This window comes from Mustela lutreola, chromosome 17 (genome assembly GCF_030435805.1).
Source record: "Mustela lutreola isolate mMusLut2 chromosome 17, mMusLut2.pri, whole genome shotgun sequence".
In the NCBI taxonomy this organism is placed as follows: domain Eukaryota; kingdom Metazoa; phylum Chordata; class Mammalia; order Carnivora; family Mustelidae; genus Mustela; species Mustela lutreola.
Window position 1 is genome coordinate 15246519 of NC_081306.1, and position 16910 is coordinate 15263428.

At 55.6% G+C, this 16910-nt stretch overlaps 2 protein-coding genes across 2 annotated transcripts in view; both read left to right on the plus strand.

Moving 5' to 3' along the window:
- Window positions 1–16910, plus strand: part of GRIN2A (glutamate ionotropic receptor NMDA type subunit 2A) — a 724518-nt gene that overhangs the window by 90909 nt on the left and 616699 nt on the right. The gene's annotated exons all lie outside the window — the stretch shown is intronic.
- The window catches only part of EMP2 (epithelial membrane protein 2), a 30127-nt gene continuing 17126 nt past the window's right edge, over window positions 3910–16910 (plus strand). The window contains exon 1 of the mRNA XM_059155301.1: window positions 3910–4069. The gene's annotated coding sequence lies outside the window, so the exon portion shown is untranslated. The remainder of the gene's footprint in view (window positions 4070–16910) is intronic.

Below are 16910 nucleotides of genomic sequence, written 5' to 3' on the forward strand. Positions count from 1 at the left end.
TGTGTGACTTGCTTTGCACATGAAATGTGAGCATGCAGATGGTTTTATTAGGCAGTGTGTGATCTGTCCCCGTATCTTCCCACTTCCCTGAGACCAGCAATGGTCCCCATAGTGGCTTCTCCATCAGCCTGCAGCCGGAAGTCAAGATGATGCAGGGGCATGGTCCCAATCAACCCGTAATGCACATGGAAGACACAGCACTACCTCTGTTGCAAGCCAGAGATCATGGGGACGCTTGTTACCATGGCATCTCCCAGCCTATCCTGACCGATACAAAGATTACAACCAGAACCCTGTCCCTCCACATCCAAGGTGGTAGATATTAAGTCTTTTCTTCGCGTGTTAGTTATCTATCCCAGCCTGACAAATTACCCCCAAGCATAGAAGCCTAAAGCCACACATGTGTATTAACTCAGAGTCTCTCTGTGGGTTAGGGATCTGGGCATGGCTTAACTGGGTTCTTTGCCCCAGAGCTTCTCAGAAGGTTTCCGTCAGGGTGTTGGCCAGATCTGGGGTCTGACTTGGAGGGTCAGCTGGGGAAGGATCTGCTTCCAAGTACCCGTGGTTGTTGGCAGCACTCTGGTCCTCAGAGGCTGGGGAGCTGAAGGCCTCAATTCCTAGCTGGCTGTTGGCCAGAGCCATCCTCGGTTTTTTAGCCCATGGGCCTCTCTAATGTGCTCCTTGTTTCACAGAAGCACGTGAGCCTAGAAGGCAAGAGACGGTCTGCTAGCAGGACAGAAGTCACAGTTCTTCTAACCTACTCACAGAAGTGACACCCATCGTGTTTGTCTTATTAAGCCACGTGTGTGTCCTGTGGGGCTGTCCTAGCGGCCTATCCACCAGTTTGTTTTCGAAGGAAATATTGATTGATTGGGAGTTAGAGACACCCCCCCCCCCGCCGCCATCCGTCAAATTTAAACAGGACCGCCAACGAAAAGCAGGTTTCGATGGTCAGATCACATTCGTGTTTGATCCATTCCCATCCTAAGTTTCTAGATTGAGGTAATTTTCTTTCAGGTCTCGATCCTTTTGACAAAAGCCCACACGTTCTCCATGACCTATCCTGCTGCAGCCCCTAGTCATTCCCTGTAAGAACAGAGTCAGCAGAAGTGGCAGAACCTTAAAACCTTCCAGCCAGAAAGGATACACAAGAGATGACAGAGTTCTCAGGAGACCTTGTCTCCTCTACCCCGACCCCCAACCTCCAGCCTTTTCTTATGAACCGACCAACCAGGAGGCTTCGATGCACACAACAGCAGACAGGCGTTTCTCATTCACGTGTCTGCAGCTTGGCTAGAGGAGCTCTGTGTCCAGGATGGAAGTTCTGCACGTCATCAAGTCTTTCATTTTTCTGGGAATAGCGGGCCTCCTGGATGTATATTCTGCTTATGGAAAGGGCAGGAACATAAGAAGGCAAGCCCTGGTGCCTAAGCACATTCCCAGCCTTTGCCTGCATGTCCTGTCTGTTGAGAATCCCTTTGGCCAAAGCCTGTCAATGGTGTAGCTCAAGGTCAAGTGGGGGGGATGTATGCTCTGCTGGTTGTGAGGCTGGGGAAGTCAATGGAGCAGATGCTCATTCCCCTCTTCATCCCTCCCTGTACTGCATTGAGGTTTCAAGCTTATGGAAGCACCTGGAATGGAAACCCAAGTGGGTAAAGGCAGGTCTCTGCCTCGAGTCTCACTGGAGAGAAAGGACTGTATTTAGAGAAACCGAACAATGCGGCACAGGCAACAGGTGATCACAGGCAGGCTAGGTGGGGCTCTGGAGTGGCTTTGGGAACAATAGAGAGGAGCAGTGGATCCACTCCTTTCTCTGGGTCCTGGAGAGGCTCTCTGGTGTCTGGCCAGGTTCTTCCCACCGCGAGGCACGCCCCACCGGCGGGCGCAGGGGAGGTGGTTTGGATGATAACGATACGGGGAGGAGGCACCTCCTACCTTTGAATCAAAGTGAGAGCCAGTTTCCCTTTCCTGGCGATCTTGCAACCATTCTGAGGACAAGGGGAGTCTCCTTCTGGGCTAGCGAGTCCCCGATACCTCCCAGGCTGGCTGATAGATCCCAGGTTCACGGACCCTTTCAGGCCACAGGATTTGGCTAGGATATACTAACATTGTTTTTTTTTGGGGGGGGGGGGTAATGTTTATGTCTGTTAAGCTTGTCCTCTCTGGTGAATGGCACGGGTGTCCTGTTTACTGGGATGTTATAGGGCTTCCTTTTGAAATAAATATAGCTAAATAAACAGAGTTGATTTAAAGAAAAAAAAATAAGTGAATGCTTGTTCACGCACCATGTCTGATAGGGCAACAGGGCAGGAATGACGGCTTGGCCATGGTTAGTGTTTGGTAAATAGTGATGTGGTGGGAACAGAAGAGTGGGGCTTGGCCCTGTCCCTCTGGGTTCAAATCCACCCTCCACGTGTCCCATGGGGCTCTTGGCAAGTGCTTTAAGTAGCTTCTCTCCTTCAGTTTCTTCATGTGCTATATCAAAGGTAATGTTTGCAAAGTGATGGGACACAGTAAACACTCCCCAGAGGGTAGAAACCCACCTGCCCCAGCCCTTACCCGGACTGTCCATTCTGGAAGAGGCTTCTGAGTTCCTTCTGTCCTCCAGGGGGCCATGGGACGGCAGGTTGCGCTGCCCCTGCTGGTGCGTGGGCCCCTAACCTGAGCCTCTTCTGCAACAGCCAGACCCCATTCCCCTTCCCTTTTAAAGGCAGGGTCTCAGTTCAGAAGACTGTCTTTCTGGCCCTGCTCCAGCCCTCCAGAAAGTCCCCTGCCTGGGGAATGGCGGTCTTGAGCAGCCAGTAAATTCCTGAATTCACAGAGAGATAACAGATCAGCCACTGGAGCAGCTGGGGAACCTCAGGACCCTGGGGGGTGGGGTGGCCCTTTAGAGGGGGACCCGGATATCCTAAAGATCTCTAATTTTCACCCAGGGAGGCTTTTCCCATGCAGAGCTTCCCAGCAGGATTGAAAAAAGAGAGGCATCAGACTATTTATTTTTAAAGATTTTAATTATTTGTCTGAGAGAGTAGAGAGCACAAGCAGGGACAGAGTGGCAGGGTGAGGGAGAAGCAGGCTCCCTCCAGAGCAAGGAGCCGAATGCAGGGCTCGATCGCAGGACCCTGGGTCAGGACCTGAGCGGAAGGCAGCCGCCCAGCCATCTGAGCCACCCCTGTGTCCTGCACCAGCCAATTTAAACATGGCATTCCAGCCCCACCAGCTAGTGCACAATGAATTAGTTACTTCCTAAAGGTGTTTCTGATTCTCTCTTCTGTAGCACCATCTTCTGCCTTGTATTTCGGGGTGTATCCATATAGCATTAACCTGTTAAATTAAAAGCTTAAAATACACTGTCCCGTGGTGGCCGGGTTTTGGAATTTCTTTGCTTTTTCCATATACTGACCGCTGCCTCCCCTCCACGGATGGGGCTTGGGTCCCTCTGGCCTCCTTCCCCATTTAACCCCCCCCCCCCCAGCCTCCAGAGCACATGAATCCTCTCGGTTTCCAAATGGAGAAACTGAGGCGGGACACGTGAAAGACAGGATCACGAAGAAGAGCGCCCGAGAAGGGGTTCTGAAGCAGGGAGTCGGATTCCAGAACCCTCGGTCTCCACCCTTACGGGAAGGAAGGGAAGAGAAGAAAGGGGGAACCTTGGGACCAGGGAGGGGGGGCAGTGGACACCCGTCAAAGAGGGCGCGGGGGAGAGACTCCTGGCTCGAAGGAGCGGCGCTTTTCTCCCTCTTTCCCCAGCCCCGCGACCGACTCCGCCCCAAACTTGGCGCGAGGAAAGCGGGGAGGCGGCAAGGGGGGACCGGGGGCGCTCCCGGGGCTGCGGCCTTTCCCGCCAGCGTCCCCCTCCCGCCTGCCGCCGTCCCTCCCACTCGGCTCTCCCTGCCCCTGACATCACGCCCCGGGAGGCGGGATCCGGGAAGGAGGGGACTCGGGGAGGAGGCTCCGCGCCCCGGCGAGGGAGGAGGGAGAGCGCGCAGTCCCAGCCCAGAGCTTCAAAACAGCCCGGTGGCTGCGCGTCGCGCCCCAGCCCGTCCGTCCGTCCAGCCGCCAGCGCCCGGTGAGTGGGGTTCGCCCTCCCCGCGTGGCGCGCGCAGGGCGCGGGGTCCACGTCGGGGGGCTGCGAGCAGCGTGCGTCCTGGGGAGCGGGCCGCGAGCCCCCGCACCCACGGAGGGAGGTCTCTGCCTTTGAGGGGAGGTAGGGAGTAGCCGAGGCCCATCCGTACCGAAAACCCGCCGGTTCTCCGCCAGACGACCAGGGCGCGGACGTCCCCCCACCACTGCGCCGAGTTCGCCCCGGACCCCGAATTCCACCTCCCCACCCCCGGACTGCTTCCTGCGCCTTTTGCGCCGAGGCGGGCGGGAAAAGTTTGGGGAGGAGTCAGGGCGGCTCCCCTCGCCCCCGCCAGCCGCGCTCCGAGGGCTCTCGGAGTCCAGGGCAGTCCGGCGTCGCGGGAAGGTCCCGGGCACCTCGACGCAGGGTCCCCAGCCTCACGGAGCGGACGGGACCGGCGGGTCCCCTCCTCGGCCCCGTCGGCGGCTCCGTTGCGCCCCCCAGCGATGAGGAGCAACTTCATTAGGTCTGGAACGCTGGAGGAGTCTGGGGGCGACGCTGGGATGACTGATTCTCGCTCCCCACTCTGGTTGGGGTTGGGGGGTGTTTGAAGACCCCACGCGTGGATTCCAGAGAAAGGGGAGGCCAGAGCTCGTGTATAGAGGGACTACACACTCTCCAAATCCAGGGTCCTAAACTTCACCCTAGGGAGGTCCTAATTTGGGGCTGGCAGGGGAACCAGGGGCCAGTGGAGGGTACTTGGATAGGACAGACACCCCGCAGGGCGAAGAACCCAACGCCTTATTTTGGAATGAGGCAGACAGCCCAGTTTCAGGTTTGGGAAAAGCTTCACTACATCCTCCCAAAGATGGGGGCGGGGGGGGGGTGTGGATCTTTACCCTTGGCTGTGTCTGCTGTGGAGAGACCAGCCTGAAAAGGGATGCACAGAGAAGTGAAGGGTTTGAAAACCCTGCAGCCCAGATCCTGTGTGATCCCGCGGATGGCACTGAGGAGGGCACATTCGTAGGGACAGAAACAGAAACTACAGGTTACCAGGGCGTAGGGCAGGGGGTGGGGAGTTGTTGCTTACTGGGTCTGGAGTTTTTGCTGGGTGAGAACATTGGGGATGTCGAGAGAGATGATGGTTACGTGACGTTTTCGATGTATTTAATGTACATGAAATCTACAATTATAGGTGGTTCAATGATTGATAGGTTATGTATATCATACCACAATTAAAAAAAAAATTAAAAAGTCTCCAGTGCCCTCCCTGCTTCCAGCTGAATTAGTAAGGAGTCCCAGAGGTACTGACCGCTGCAGGTCACCTCTGCCCAGAATGTGGCCTCAGTATAAGGAAGAGGAAGGAGGCTGAGGACGGGGCAGGAGCCCGGGTTTCCCCAGGAGCCGAGAAGGGACCAAGATGAGAACCAAAGCTAATGGAGCATTTGCAGGGCCCCTGGCAGTGTGCAGGGCACCCACACTCTCCCCTTCTGGAAGCCTCACCCAGCTGCCTCCATCCCCACTCCCAGGTGGCAGGTGGGGAGAGCCAGGCTAGAGACATGAAGTCAGTTTCTCAGGATCACTGAGCCAGTAAGTACCAAGAGCCAGACTTTGAGCCCCCATCAGCCTCTCCCCAGCCTTCCCTTTATCCACCTGGCAATGCCCTGGTGGGCTTCCTGGAATGCGGGGAAGAAACTTCTGGAGAAAACCAGGGCTCAAATGCCCAGGGGGGGCCTTGGCAGATGCCAAGCCCACAGCGGAGGGAGGGGCATGGGGGTGGCAGGAAGGCGCCAAACCTGTTTTCCCACTGAGGGATTTGTGATCCTCGGCCTCCACCCCCGCCAGGAATTGGGGAGTGGGAGTGAGAGTCTGAGAGCCGGCCACATAGCCTGGAGCCCCCTCTGCCCCCAAAGCGGGGAAACAGATCCACGTAAGACCTGGGGACCGGTGTTGGTGGTGGAAGGCACAGAGGTGGCCAGCCTGGTGGGGACGCTCTGGGGCGGCCGCTGCAGCACCCCGCCCGGGGGTGGGGGGGAGAGGTGGCACCGTGTCTGGCTGGCGTGGTCCCGTGTCCATGGCACAGCTCACGAGGGGCAAGCAGGGCCCCCGGCATGTGACTGTAAGCACAGGACATATCTGCTTGGTCACCCCACCCTGCACACACGTGTGTTTTTAAGGCCCTTTCTTCCTGGAGTGGAAGCAAAAGTTTCACCTAGGTTTCCTTTCTCTGCCTTGCCTGTGCTATTCGAGGCGGAAGCTCAACCCACGTGCGTGTGCGCCCAGACTCTCCATTTTACGGCAACAGGTGATTCAGAGGTTGACTCGACCGGCCGATTTTCATCCCTGGGGACTCTCCTGTCCGGCTCTGCCGCCTTCCGGGTGGATGGGGAGCCCAGCAGAGGCCAGCCCTATGCTATAGTAAACTCGGCCAGACACGACCAGGAGGGGAAGTCTGTCGAGACAAAAATACAGAAATGCCCTTCCAGGCCAGATGGGATGGCGTTGGATTGTGGCCACTGTCCAGCTCCGTGGACAGCTGGGGCCTCTGACACAGGCCACGGAGAGCTGCAGAGCAGGGTGGTGGCAGCCATCCCTCAAAGGGGTGACAAAGGGAGGTTGGGGTCCCAGGCGCTGGGACTGGGGAGCAGAACCCTCCCGGAAGAAGCAGGTGAAAGTCCGTGACAAGCCTCCTGGGAGGAAAAACTGGCTCTGGACGCATGACAGGGCTTAGGAAAGTAGGCAGTTGGCATCAGCAGCTGGAATTGGGGACAGGAGGCAGCTGGTGCTGTGGACAGACTAGAGGCCTGACTCTTGGAGGTTGGCTTCAGCTCCTCCGGGGAAAGGATGGGGGTGGGGTTCCCAGGGGTGGCGGGAAGATGAGGCTCCCCTCTTTGCCCCAGGAGGGATGGAGTCTGGCTTCCTGCAGGAGTTACCCAAAGAGGGCAAAGAGTGGAGTCCTGTTCACATGCATCTGGCTTTCGTTAGGGACAGGCCAAGGGGGGAGTCTAAAAATATCAGAGCCTGAGCTGCCACCCAGGGAGAGAAAGTGCTGCGCTAGTAACCTGATACCCGGGGTGGGGGCTGAGGGGGTGTCTCTGACGCAGGACAACCAGCGGAGCTCTGTTCCAGTCACTTGGGCTCTTCCAGGCAGCCAAGCCTTGGGCGGAGGCCTGGGGTGAGGCCTGGCTGTAAGAGCTCTCTGCATTCAGGCCAGCCATGGGCTAAGATCGGGGGGGATTTTAAGGGCATGAGAACCTTAGGAAGTCCCAGTCTGACAATGAGAGACCCACAGTGGTGGTGTGGGGTGTCACCCAAGATCACCCAGGAGGTTGGCAGTAGAACCGGGACTATATCTGGATTTAGGGACTCAGTGTCCAGGAGCCCAGTGGCTTAGGACTGGTCCTTGGGGTTTCAGGCCAGGTCCCCAGGGTCAGGGTCCCACTTGGGATGCTGGGTTTCCACGATTACGTACTAATGGGAGCAAGGTGGGCAGGAAGCCATGCTTAGGTAGTGGGTCACTTCCCACTGGGCACTGGGTCACTCTCGGGCACAGCTGCAGACTCTGGAGATGTTGGCCCATCCTGGGGTAGGATGTAGCGAGGAAGGGGACTGGGGGCGAACCAGCTAAATGAGTCCCTCCCTCTTTCCCATTTGAAGACACTGTTGGTTTTTTTCACGCAGTATCTCGTCTACCTAATGAGTCGTCATTAACTAGAATAATTGAATTGCTCTGGCCCTCACCGTCCTTGGGAAGCAGGGCTTCTGTTGACCTAAAAAGGAACTTAAGTGGCCCACACTCCCACCCCCTGTGGACAAGTTGGATGACCTCAGTTTCTAGAAGCTTCCTCGTACTCCTAGGTGTAGGGTTGGGGGAAGGGTCACCAGTGTGACATTCAGCATCAAGGTGATCTGGAGAAATACACGCGTGACTTCATCAGTTGTCGCTATGGAGGATGGAGGGATGGACCGTTCCGTCCTTCAGTGCAGACTCCCGTAGAGAAGGCACTTTGAAGATTTCCTGTTCTGACGCTTCTGATCACCGGCTTATGTGGCAAACGGCCTCCCCTTAAAAATAAAAATAATAATAATTAATTTAAAAAATTTGCAGTGGAGGGTGCCTGGGTGGCTCAGTGGGTTAAAGCCTCTGCCTTCGGCTCAGGTCGTGATCTCAAGGTTCTGGGATCGAGCCCCACATCGGGTTCTCTGCTCAGCAGGGATCCTGCTTCCTCCCCGCCCTCTGCCTGTCTCTCTGCCTACTTGTGATCAATTAATGTCTTTTTCTCAGTTGGTATTTTGAAAAAAAACATAAACCGCGCCCAGACCCATAATATCCCAGATACTTTTGGGTAGAGTGAAACTAAAGTGGATGCTTTCAACTTTAAAAGTCCTTCTCCTTCTTCTTCTTCTTCTTCTTCTTCTTCTTCTTTCTTCTTCTTTCTTCTTCTTTCTTCTTCTTTCTTCTTCTTTCTTCTTCTTTCTTCTTCTTCTTCTTTTTAAGTAGGCTTCATGCCCAGGGCGGAGCCCAACACAGGGCTTGAACTCATGACCCTGAGATCAAGACCTGAGCTGAGATCAAGAGTCGGACTCTCGACCGACTGAACCGCCCAGGCGTCCCAACTTTAAAACCCTTTAAGTAATCAGGGGATTTCATGAATCAGCGCGGTGACCCGGGGCAAAAATCTTAGGTCTGGAGTGACGGACATTTCGGAGTCAGCATAAGGGACGGAATAGTTCACACTTAAGACAACGCATCCGATCCAGGAACAGCTGTGATCTCTTTGCCCAAGCTTCTCCTCTGCAGAGACACCCCTGTGTTCCGCTCCTAGCCCCTCAGCTTCCCAGGGAGTCTCTCCATCTTTAGGGAGCGTCATTTTGCTGCTGAGATGACCTTGGACATTGTTCTAGGTATTGGAGAAGTTGGTGCATTGATGAAGACAGAAGCGGTTTGCTTGATCTCGGGGAAGGCTGAGGGAGAGGCTGGCTAGCCCGCTTTCATCTCGATGGGTGTTATTGAACAGCTCTGTGCAGGGAGCAAAGGGAGATCTCCTCTCTTTAAAGGAGGCTGCCGTCTAGTGAGGGGACCATGAGTGCAAGGACACGCGTGCCGGGAGCCGGGTCGAGAGATGAGGTTTCAGGGAAGCCCGTGGTCGCGCGGCAGGTGAGGCTTTCCTGCAGCCCGTAGGACAGGAGATGCGCCAGCAGTGATGGCTGGTGGTGGGTGTGCAGCCGGGCACAGAGAAGAGAAGCAGAAGATGCTGGCAGGGGCGCCCACAGTGCAGGGCACGCGGAGGGAGGAACAGCAGTGGAAGGCAGGCACAGAGGGACTCCAGGCTCATCCACACCACAGAGACTAGACCCAAGAGCTTCCTCCGTACCTGAAATTCAAGAATAGTAAAATGTTCTTCCCTGAATTCCGCAAGCGGCTTGCGTTGTGCAGCTTTGGGAGAGGGGAGCTTTAGGAGCTGGGGGGTGGCCTGCTGGAGGCTCTGCGGGCAGAGAAAGGGGTCGGGGTCGGGGCTGGGCAGTCAGCTGGGGGCTGAGGTCATGGGGACTTAGCCCTCGAGGTGCCCTTGGGACATCCTGCTGTGAACGCCACGTGGGTGGGATGGGTTTCCTGTCCGGGAGCTGGGAGCAGCAGAGGGGGGCCACAGTGAGGACGTGGCTGCAGTAGGGCCATTCTGAGAATGCCAGCGAGGTGTCCAGGACACCGTGGGGGCTGGGAGTCGGGAGCTGAGATGGGCATTCAGAGACACACAAGGACCCAGGTCTGGACCTGTGTTGTCGGCCGGAATCTGAGGGTAGGAAAAAATGACTTCGATGCTGCCAGTGTTGTCCGGAGCAAGAATAATAATTAGCAGCGCTGTTATTACAGGATCTGCAGGGCGCAAAGCAGTCTCCTGGGCCGTGGGCTTTATAGCCTTTATCTTGTTTAAAATGAACAAAAACCTATGAGGTAGGGACTGTCATTATTCCCGTTTATAGATGGAAGAGTAGAGCCTTAACATTTTTGCTTAAAACCACCAATGGCCGTGTCTGGCTTTGAATCCAAGCCTCGTGGACCCCACAGACCACGTTACAATTGATGTATCCCATCTCTTTCCTCTCTTTACAGCATCTGTGTCCTCTTGAAATAATCCTGGCCTTTGGGGCCAGGAAAGCTCCTTTGTTACGGATGTTCTGCTGGGTGTCTGGGAGGTGGGCGCTCCTCCTCCAAGATTAGCCATCTATGCCACCAGGGTCCCGGGCATGGGCTTGCTGCCCCCCCCCAACCTGTCTCATGGAGGACAGATCCCTCTGTCTTAAGGGAGGCGACAGCTGGTGGACGCAGGGACCGCCATCTGTTGAGTTCACCAGGTACCCCCGGCATCCAGCCCAGAGCTAAGTACACAGTAGGGACCCGGTAAGCTCTGTCCCATGAGAGAGAGAGGCACCTGGCATCTTGGGCTCCCTGCATCTCAGCCGGCCCCAGGGGAGGAGTCCCAAAAGGAGGGCCCCCTGGGTGGGCGGGGAGCCAGCTCGGGGCTACAGGGAGTGAGAAGGGAGGGGAGAGATTTGGGAGGGTGTGAGGGATTAACTGGGGCTGGGCAGCTGTTCTCTCTCCCTCCCGCAGCTGGCTTTGCCTGGAGCCGGGTCAGGCCCGGGTGGCACGGTCAGCATCCATTTATATCGATGTGACACGGGGTCACATTCTTCCAGGCCGGAGCCCGAAAGTGGCTTCATCACCGCCACGCCCAGAGTGTGGTCTGCACACCCACGGGCCTCTGGCGATGGTTTCTACAAGCACACGAGCAGGCATTCAAAACTGGGGTGTGCTCACGTTTATTTTAAAGTGGATTACTGAAATGTCAGTCCTTTGGCAAAGGGTACTGATTTCCCTTTTATGGAGTAATACCCATTTAAAGATTCAATCGATCTAAGCTAATGGTTGTAAAGACAGTGCCGGGCCATGTGGAGTACAGGTGTTGACACACAGGGCAGGAATGAGAGCGGCGGTGTCCTTGCACCGTGGGGACCCATGCACGTGCCCTTTCCTCCGTGGTAGGCACCCCCCCCCCTGATGCCATGAGCTTTGGCTGCTGACGATACACAGCTTCCCTTGCTCCAGAGAATTTCAAGAACCCCCACCCCCACCCCTCTGGAGGCACCCGGAAGGTCATGCTCCTGGCCTCAGGGCTGGTGGACCGCACCCCAGGGCATCCCCCCAGCTGTGTCCCGGAACTTGGTCTGAGCCCCGGCCCAGCCTGTCCCATGTGGGCTGCTCCCATCTCTTGGGCATTGCGAAGAGCGTGGCTGTCAACATTCACGTCCCCATCTGGGCATGGGTTTTCCCTTCTTTTGGGTGAATCCCTGGGAGTGGAATTGCGGGGTCCCATGGTAGCCGTAGTTGCATGAAGAGCCACCAGACTGTCATGCAAAGTGGCACCAAGTGGCTTCATCTTGTCATGTCCCTGCCGGCTGGCGCCTTGGGAGCCTGTGCTGGTGAGGTGCCTATCCATCTCCAGCAGGTTCCCAGGGGCTGAGGCCCTTAGACCCATCGAAGGCTCTAGAACCGGCTGGTCCAGCTGAGTGGGTGGAGGGGGGTGTGTATGGAAGGAAGGGGGGGGGCGCATGCTCTGCTGGCCCCTAGGTAGGGGCTACCCAAGCATTTCTGTGTGACTTCGGGTGGCTCTGGACACAACGTTCAATGGTATTGAAGCACTTTGTGAGAACGTAGTCCCCTTTTCAGTTCTCTTTCAACGGTTCTGATTCCACCGCAAGCACATCTTAGCTGGGGCTGACATGTTCCATGCCTTTCCGACCTCATGTGCCTTTTTCAACCAGACAGAGCGGGTCTCCCGCTCAGCCCTTTGACAGACAGCAGCATGGAAGCCAGAACTTGTGGGCTTTTGTGGGGGGCGGGGGGAGAGGTATTTATTTCCTCAATCAATCTCTATTTGTGGCAAATGATGCTGATTTTCCGCTTCAGCTTTTAAAAACACACTTATTTCTGTTAGAGAGTGGGTTTATTTAAGGACCAATAGGCGGTAGAATCCCACTGCCCACCTCGAGAAGGGGACAGGCAAATGAAGTCTCGGAAAAGCTTGTTCTGAATTGTAGGGCCCAGTAATCAGATGCGGGGTCGGGAAGCAGCGAGGTTCCCAGTCCCGGGACATGTGCGGATGGGAACTGGACGCTGGGAGAAGAATGCAGGAGGGGGCAGGCGGAGGCCGCGTGATGACCCAGCGCCTTTGCACTGAGATTGCGTGAGTTCGCGATTCTCATCGCATGGGGTCAGTTTTCCAATTCCACGGCTCGACGGTGGACGCCACGTCATCAAAGGTGCCCCAGTCAGAAGGGCAAGGGATTTGGGGGATGGCTTTTCATTCACAGCCCATCTTCCGCCCCCCGGCACCCGGCATCCTGGCGGGGAAATGGTACTCTGCCATTCCAAGTTCATGGCCATGCTCACTCCCCAGTTGGCTCAGCATCTACCCTGATCTTGAGTCTTTCACGGAGGGACTCTCTTCCTGTCCTTCTCCCTCTCCTGACCCCCCAGTTAAGGGGCCTGGCCTGCCAGCTCTCAGGTTAATGAATCTGCATGGGTGGGGAACCGAGATGGGGAGATGCAGTGCTGGTCAGGGTTTTCCAAGAAACAGAACGAATTCAGGACGTGCATCTGGAGAGAGAGTTATTTTAAGGAATTGGCTTACATCATTATAAAGGTTGGTGAGTGCAAAGTCTGCACAGTGGACTGGTGGACTGGAGACCTGGGGAAGAGCTGATGCCGCAGCTCGAGTCCGAAGGCCATCTATGGACTGAATGCCTTCTTGCTCGGAGAAAGTCAGCCTTTCTGTTCTATTCACGCCTTCACCTGATGGGATGAGGCCCACCGTGGGAGGGAGGATAATCTGCTTTTCTCAAAGCCCACCAGTTTAGACGTCAGTCCCTTGCAAAGAACGCCACCACACGGTGGCTCAACACGGTGGACACACCCAACTGACGATCGCAGCTGCTTTAGGGAAAACAGACACATAGCATGACATAAAATAGAACCCCTTTAAAATCATCCCCTTTTAAGAGTTGCCTCCTCGCCTTCCAAGGAGAAAGTCTCAGTGCTGTGCTGGCCTGTCTTTAACACTTCCCAAACACATGTGACATCCTGTTTCAGCAAGAAGAGACAGCTGGCCTTGGTCATGAGTTTTCAGCGGCCACTGTTTCTAGCTGGGCATCTGATCACGTTGTTTTGTTTTCATTGTGTTTTTTTTTTCCCGGCACCCTCGATTAAGGGCAGGCAAGGCTGACTTTCCATGTGAGTCTTGGTCCCGGGTCTCCTTTTATAAAGATGTGAGCTTAAAAGGTGAGGAATCCTGTCGGAGCAAGTGGGGGTATGGGGATAACCCTGGGATTCTGAAGGCGGGAATAGGAGTGATGGATTTGGGGAAATGGACCTAAGCCTGGTGGGTTGGGATGGTGCCCGAAATATCCCCTATTGGTCTAAGGTTCCTCCAGCCTGGTGAAGATGTAGGAAGTGATTTCTGGTCCCGGACTTGCCAGCAGAATGCACTTACGGAAAGGACAGCTCCTGGTCACTTAGGAGAGATAACAAGGCTGTGATCATGAACACCACTGATCCCCCAGGGATTGCTTGAAAGGCACTGATACAGACTGTTCTGTGAAGGAGAACACAGCCCCAGCCTAATGGCTGTGAGGATGCGTGACGCCCTGTGTTTGACACCTGCTTCACCCCTAGCCACCGAATCCAAATCCGCCTCACCCCCAGGCTGACACGTGAGCCCGCAGGGACACCACCAACCCTCTCTGGGCTGGGGTGTGGGTTTGCTGGGTGGTGTAATTACAGGGAGCTCCTCAGATGACAGCAGCCAGCAGGGAGATCTTTAACTGAGGGCTCAGGCATGGTCATTGGCAGAATGGCGGCTATTAGCTCTTCTGCAAAAGCTGCCCGAACTAGCAGATATTCAACAAATATTTGCTGAGTAGCCTTGGGCTCTGGGCGTAGGAACATGGGTAAGGCCTGATCTCTGTCCTTGAGATTAGAATCTGTTAAAGCGCTGTACCGGTTAGCTGTTGCCGTGTAACAAGCCACTCTGAAACATACTGACTTAAAACAGAAAACGCTGATTTAGTTCACAATTCTGCAGGCAGGCTATGCGGGCTGGGTTCAGCTGGGCTCCCTCATGTGTCTGGGGTCAGCTGGCGGTCGGCCCGGGGCTGACTGGTCCAGCGTGGTCTTTGCCAGTAAGGCTCCTCTGGGCTCTGTGCAGTCTCGTACCCTCTAGCAGGCCAGGCCAGGCTTGAACCTGCGGTCACTGAGCAGAGAGATTGGAAGCGTGTGACGCCTCTTGGCTTCAAGTCATTTCCACTGCCTTTTATTGATAGAAGAACTGACGAGGGCAGCCAGGGTTCAGTGGGTGGAGAAATAGATTCCACCTCCCTTTTGGGGGGGATTAAGATTTATTTACTTATTTAAGAGAGAGAGCTTGAGCAGGAGGAGCAGAGGGAGAGGGAGAGAGAATGTGGGAGCACGACACAGGGCTCCATCCCATGACACCAAGATCGCCACTCAAGCCAAAACCCGAGAGTTGGATACTCCAACTGACTGTGCCCCCCAGGCACCCCTGGATTCTCCTTCTTAAGATTTTATTTATTTATTTGACAGAGAGAGATCACAAGCAGGCAGAGAGGCAGGCAGAGAGGCAGGCAGAGAGAGAGGAGGAAGCAGGCTCCCTGCTGAGCAGAGAGCCCGATGCGGGGCTCGATCCCAGGACCCCGAGATCATGACCTGAGCCGAAGGCAGCGGCTTAACCACTGAGCCACCCAGGCGCCCCTGGATTCTCCTTATTAAAGGGAGGTTTCGATTTGCAAAAAATTTGTTAAAATCTTTTGTACTCGTGAACCTGAGGGATGTCGGTGGGCATTCTTCTTTTCTTGTGATATCTTGCCTGCTTCAGGAATCAGGGCCGTGCCGGCCTCGTAGAATGAGAGCGCGTGTGTGGGTGTGGTGGGGGAGAACCCGCCCCTTCGATTTTAGGGAGGTGTTTTTTGTATAGGTGTTTTTTGTTTTTTGGTATTATTCTTCCTTGAATGTTTGTCAGGATTCACCAGTGAAGCCATCTGGGCCTGGAGTTTTATCTTTGGGAAGGGGCTCCCACCCCTCAATAAGTATCTCTTTTTCCTTCCAGTACTAAACTGGAGAGAAACGTCTAGCTCTGTTTCTGCTTCTGAGCTCTCCAGCTCCTTGAAATCTGGCCCAGTGAGCTGTCCCTTGGACACATATTTATTGGGCACCGTTTACAAACTGGGGACTGTTCCGACTACTGGGAGGACCGTCTGTGCACCATACAAGGGGTCAGTGGCAGGGGAAGCGAGAACACGCAGGTAAACAATGACAGCGACAGCGTAGCATCAGGCCAGGATAGGTGCTATGGGAGAAGAGTAGAGAAAGGCTTCAGTTCACGTCCGTAAGATTCTCCTCAGCAAGTTTGCTCAACGCCTTCTTCTCTGATCACTCCTCTCGAGGCTTCCGCTTCTGCGTCCCACTGTCTGTTCTAGGCTTTCTCCCCATCTGGTGCCCCCCTCCCCAGTCTTCTTCCCGGTACAACTACATACCCCACCTGCACGCCCGTGATTGGGGCGGGGAGGCTCTGCTGGCTGCTCCTGTTCTCGCTCGAGGGAAGGTCCTGCCCATATCCCCACTGCCGGGGCACATTTCCACATTGTTACGAGACTTGGCTCTCCCAGTGGGCCGTCACGCTCACCCTTGCCCAGCAAATGTGTTCCTCCTGCTCCAACCCACGCACATCAGGGGAACCAGCATCCACTGTGCTCGCGCCGGGGCCCCCGATCCCCAAACCCAGTGCCAGGCTTTGTGACTCCTCTGGAGAGCTCCTGCTCTTGTATCTCACCAAGGACCTGCCCCTTTCCTGCCTGCTTCTCCTCCTCCTTTTTTTATTTTTTCTTCTTAAGATTTTATTTATTTATTTGTCAGAGAGGGTGCACAAGGAGGGGAAGGGGCAGAGGGAGAAGCAGGCTCCCCGCTGAGCAAGAAGCCTGATGTGGGACTTGATCCCAGGACCCTGGGATCACGACCTGAGCCGAAGGCAGATGCGGAGCCGACTGAGCCACCCAGGCGCCCCCCTTTGCCGCCTCCTAACCCATCTTCTGACCGTGGAATGCGTTCCTTCCCGAGGCAGGTCTCACTATGTTCCTCCTCAAGAGCCTTCTGCCCCTCCCCGCGGGCCCTAGGACAATGTGCAAGCTTCCAAGGCCTATCACGCTTCTGGCCCAGCCCCAGGCCATGCCCTGCACACACCCTACTCACCCTTGTGCTGCGCCGCCTCGGAGCACGCCCCTCCCCATGGCTCTCCTGCCAAACCGCCCGTGCTCCCCTTGGAGACCCAGCTCAGATGTCACTTCCTCGGTGAAGACTCGGATGCTGTCCCCGCAGGGCTGCTCCTGCTTCCTCCGTGTTTTCACAGCACGCCTGGCATCATGTCACGTCGGCTTATGTACCCACCCGCCCTGGTGTTCTTCACCGACCAGGCCGCGCCCAGGGGACACGGGCCTGCCTGACTCTTCTGTGCATCACCAGGGGCCTGGGACATGGTGGATTCTCGATACGTGCTTGTTGTGGGAGTCATCATTCCATTTTAAAAACAGTGAGCGAAAGGCTGGGGTTGGAGCCCGGTTCTGCCACCTGCTAATTTCACGATCTGGGCAAATCCTCCAAGTTCAACTTCTAGGCTGCAAAGGGGATCATAGCCCGTGCCCACCCTTCTGACGGGGGGCTGTCACCTCACTGACACGTGTTGACCTTGTGAGCTGTGAAGAGAGGTGCTTTTAGCCTGGG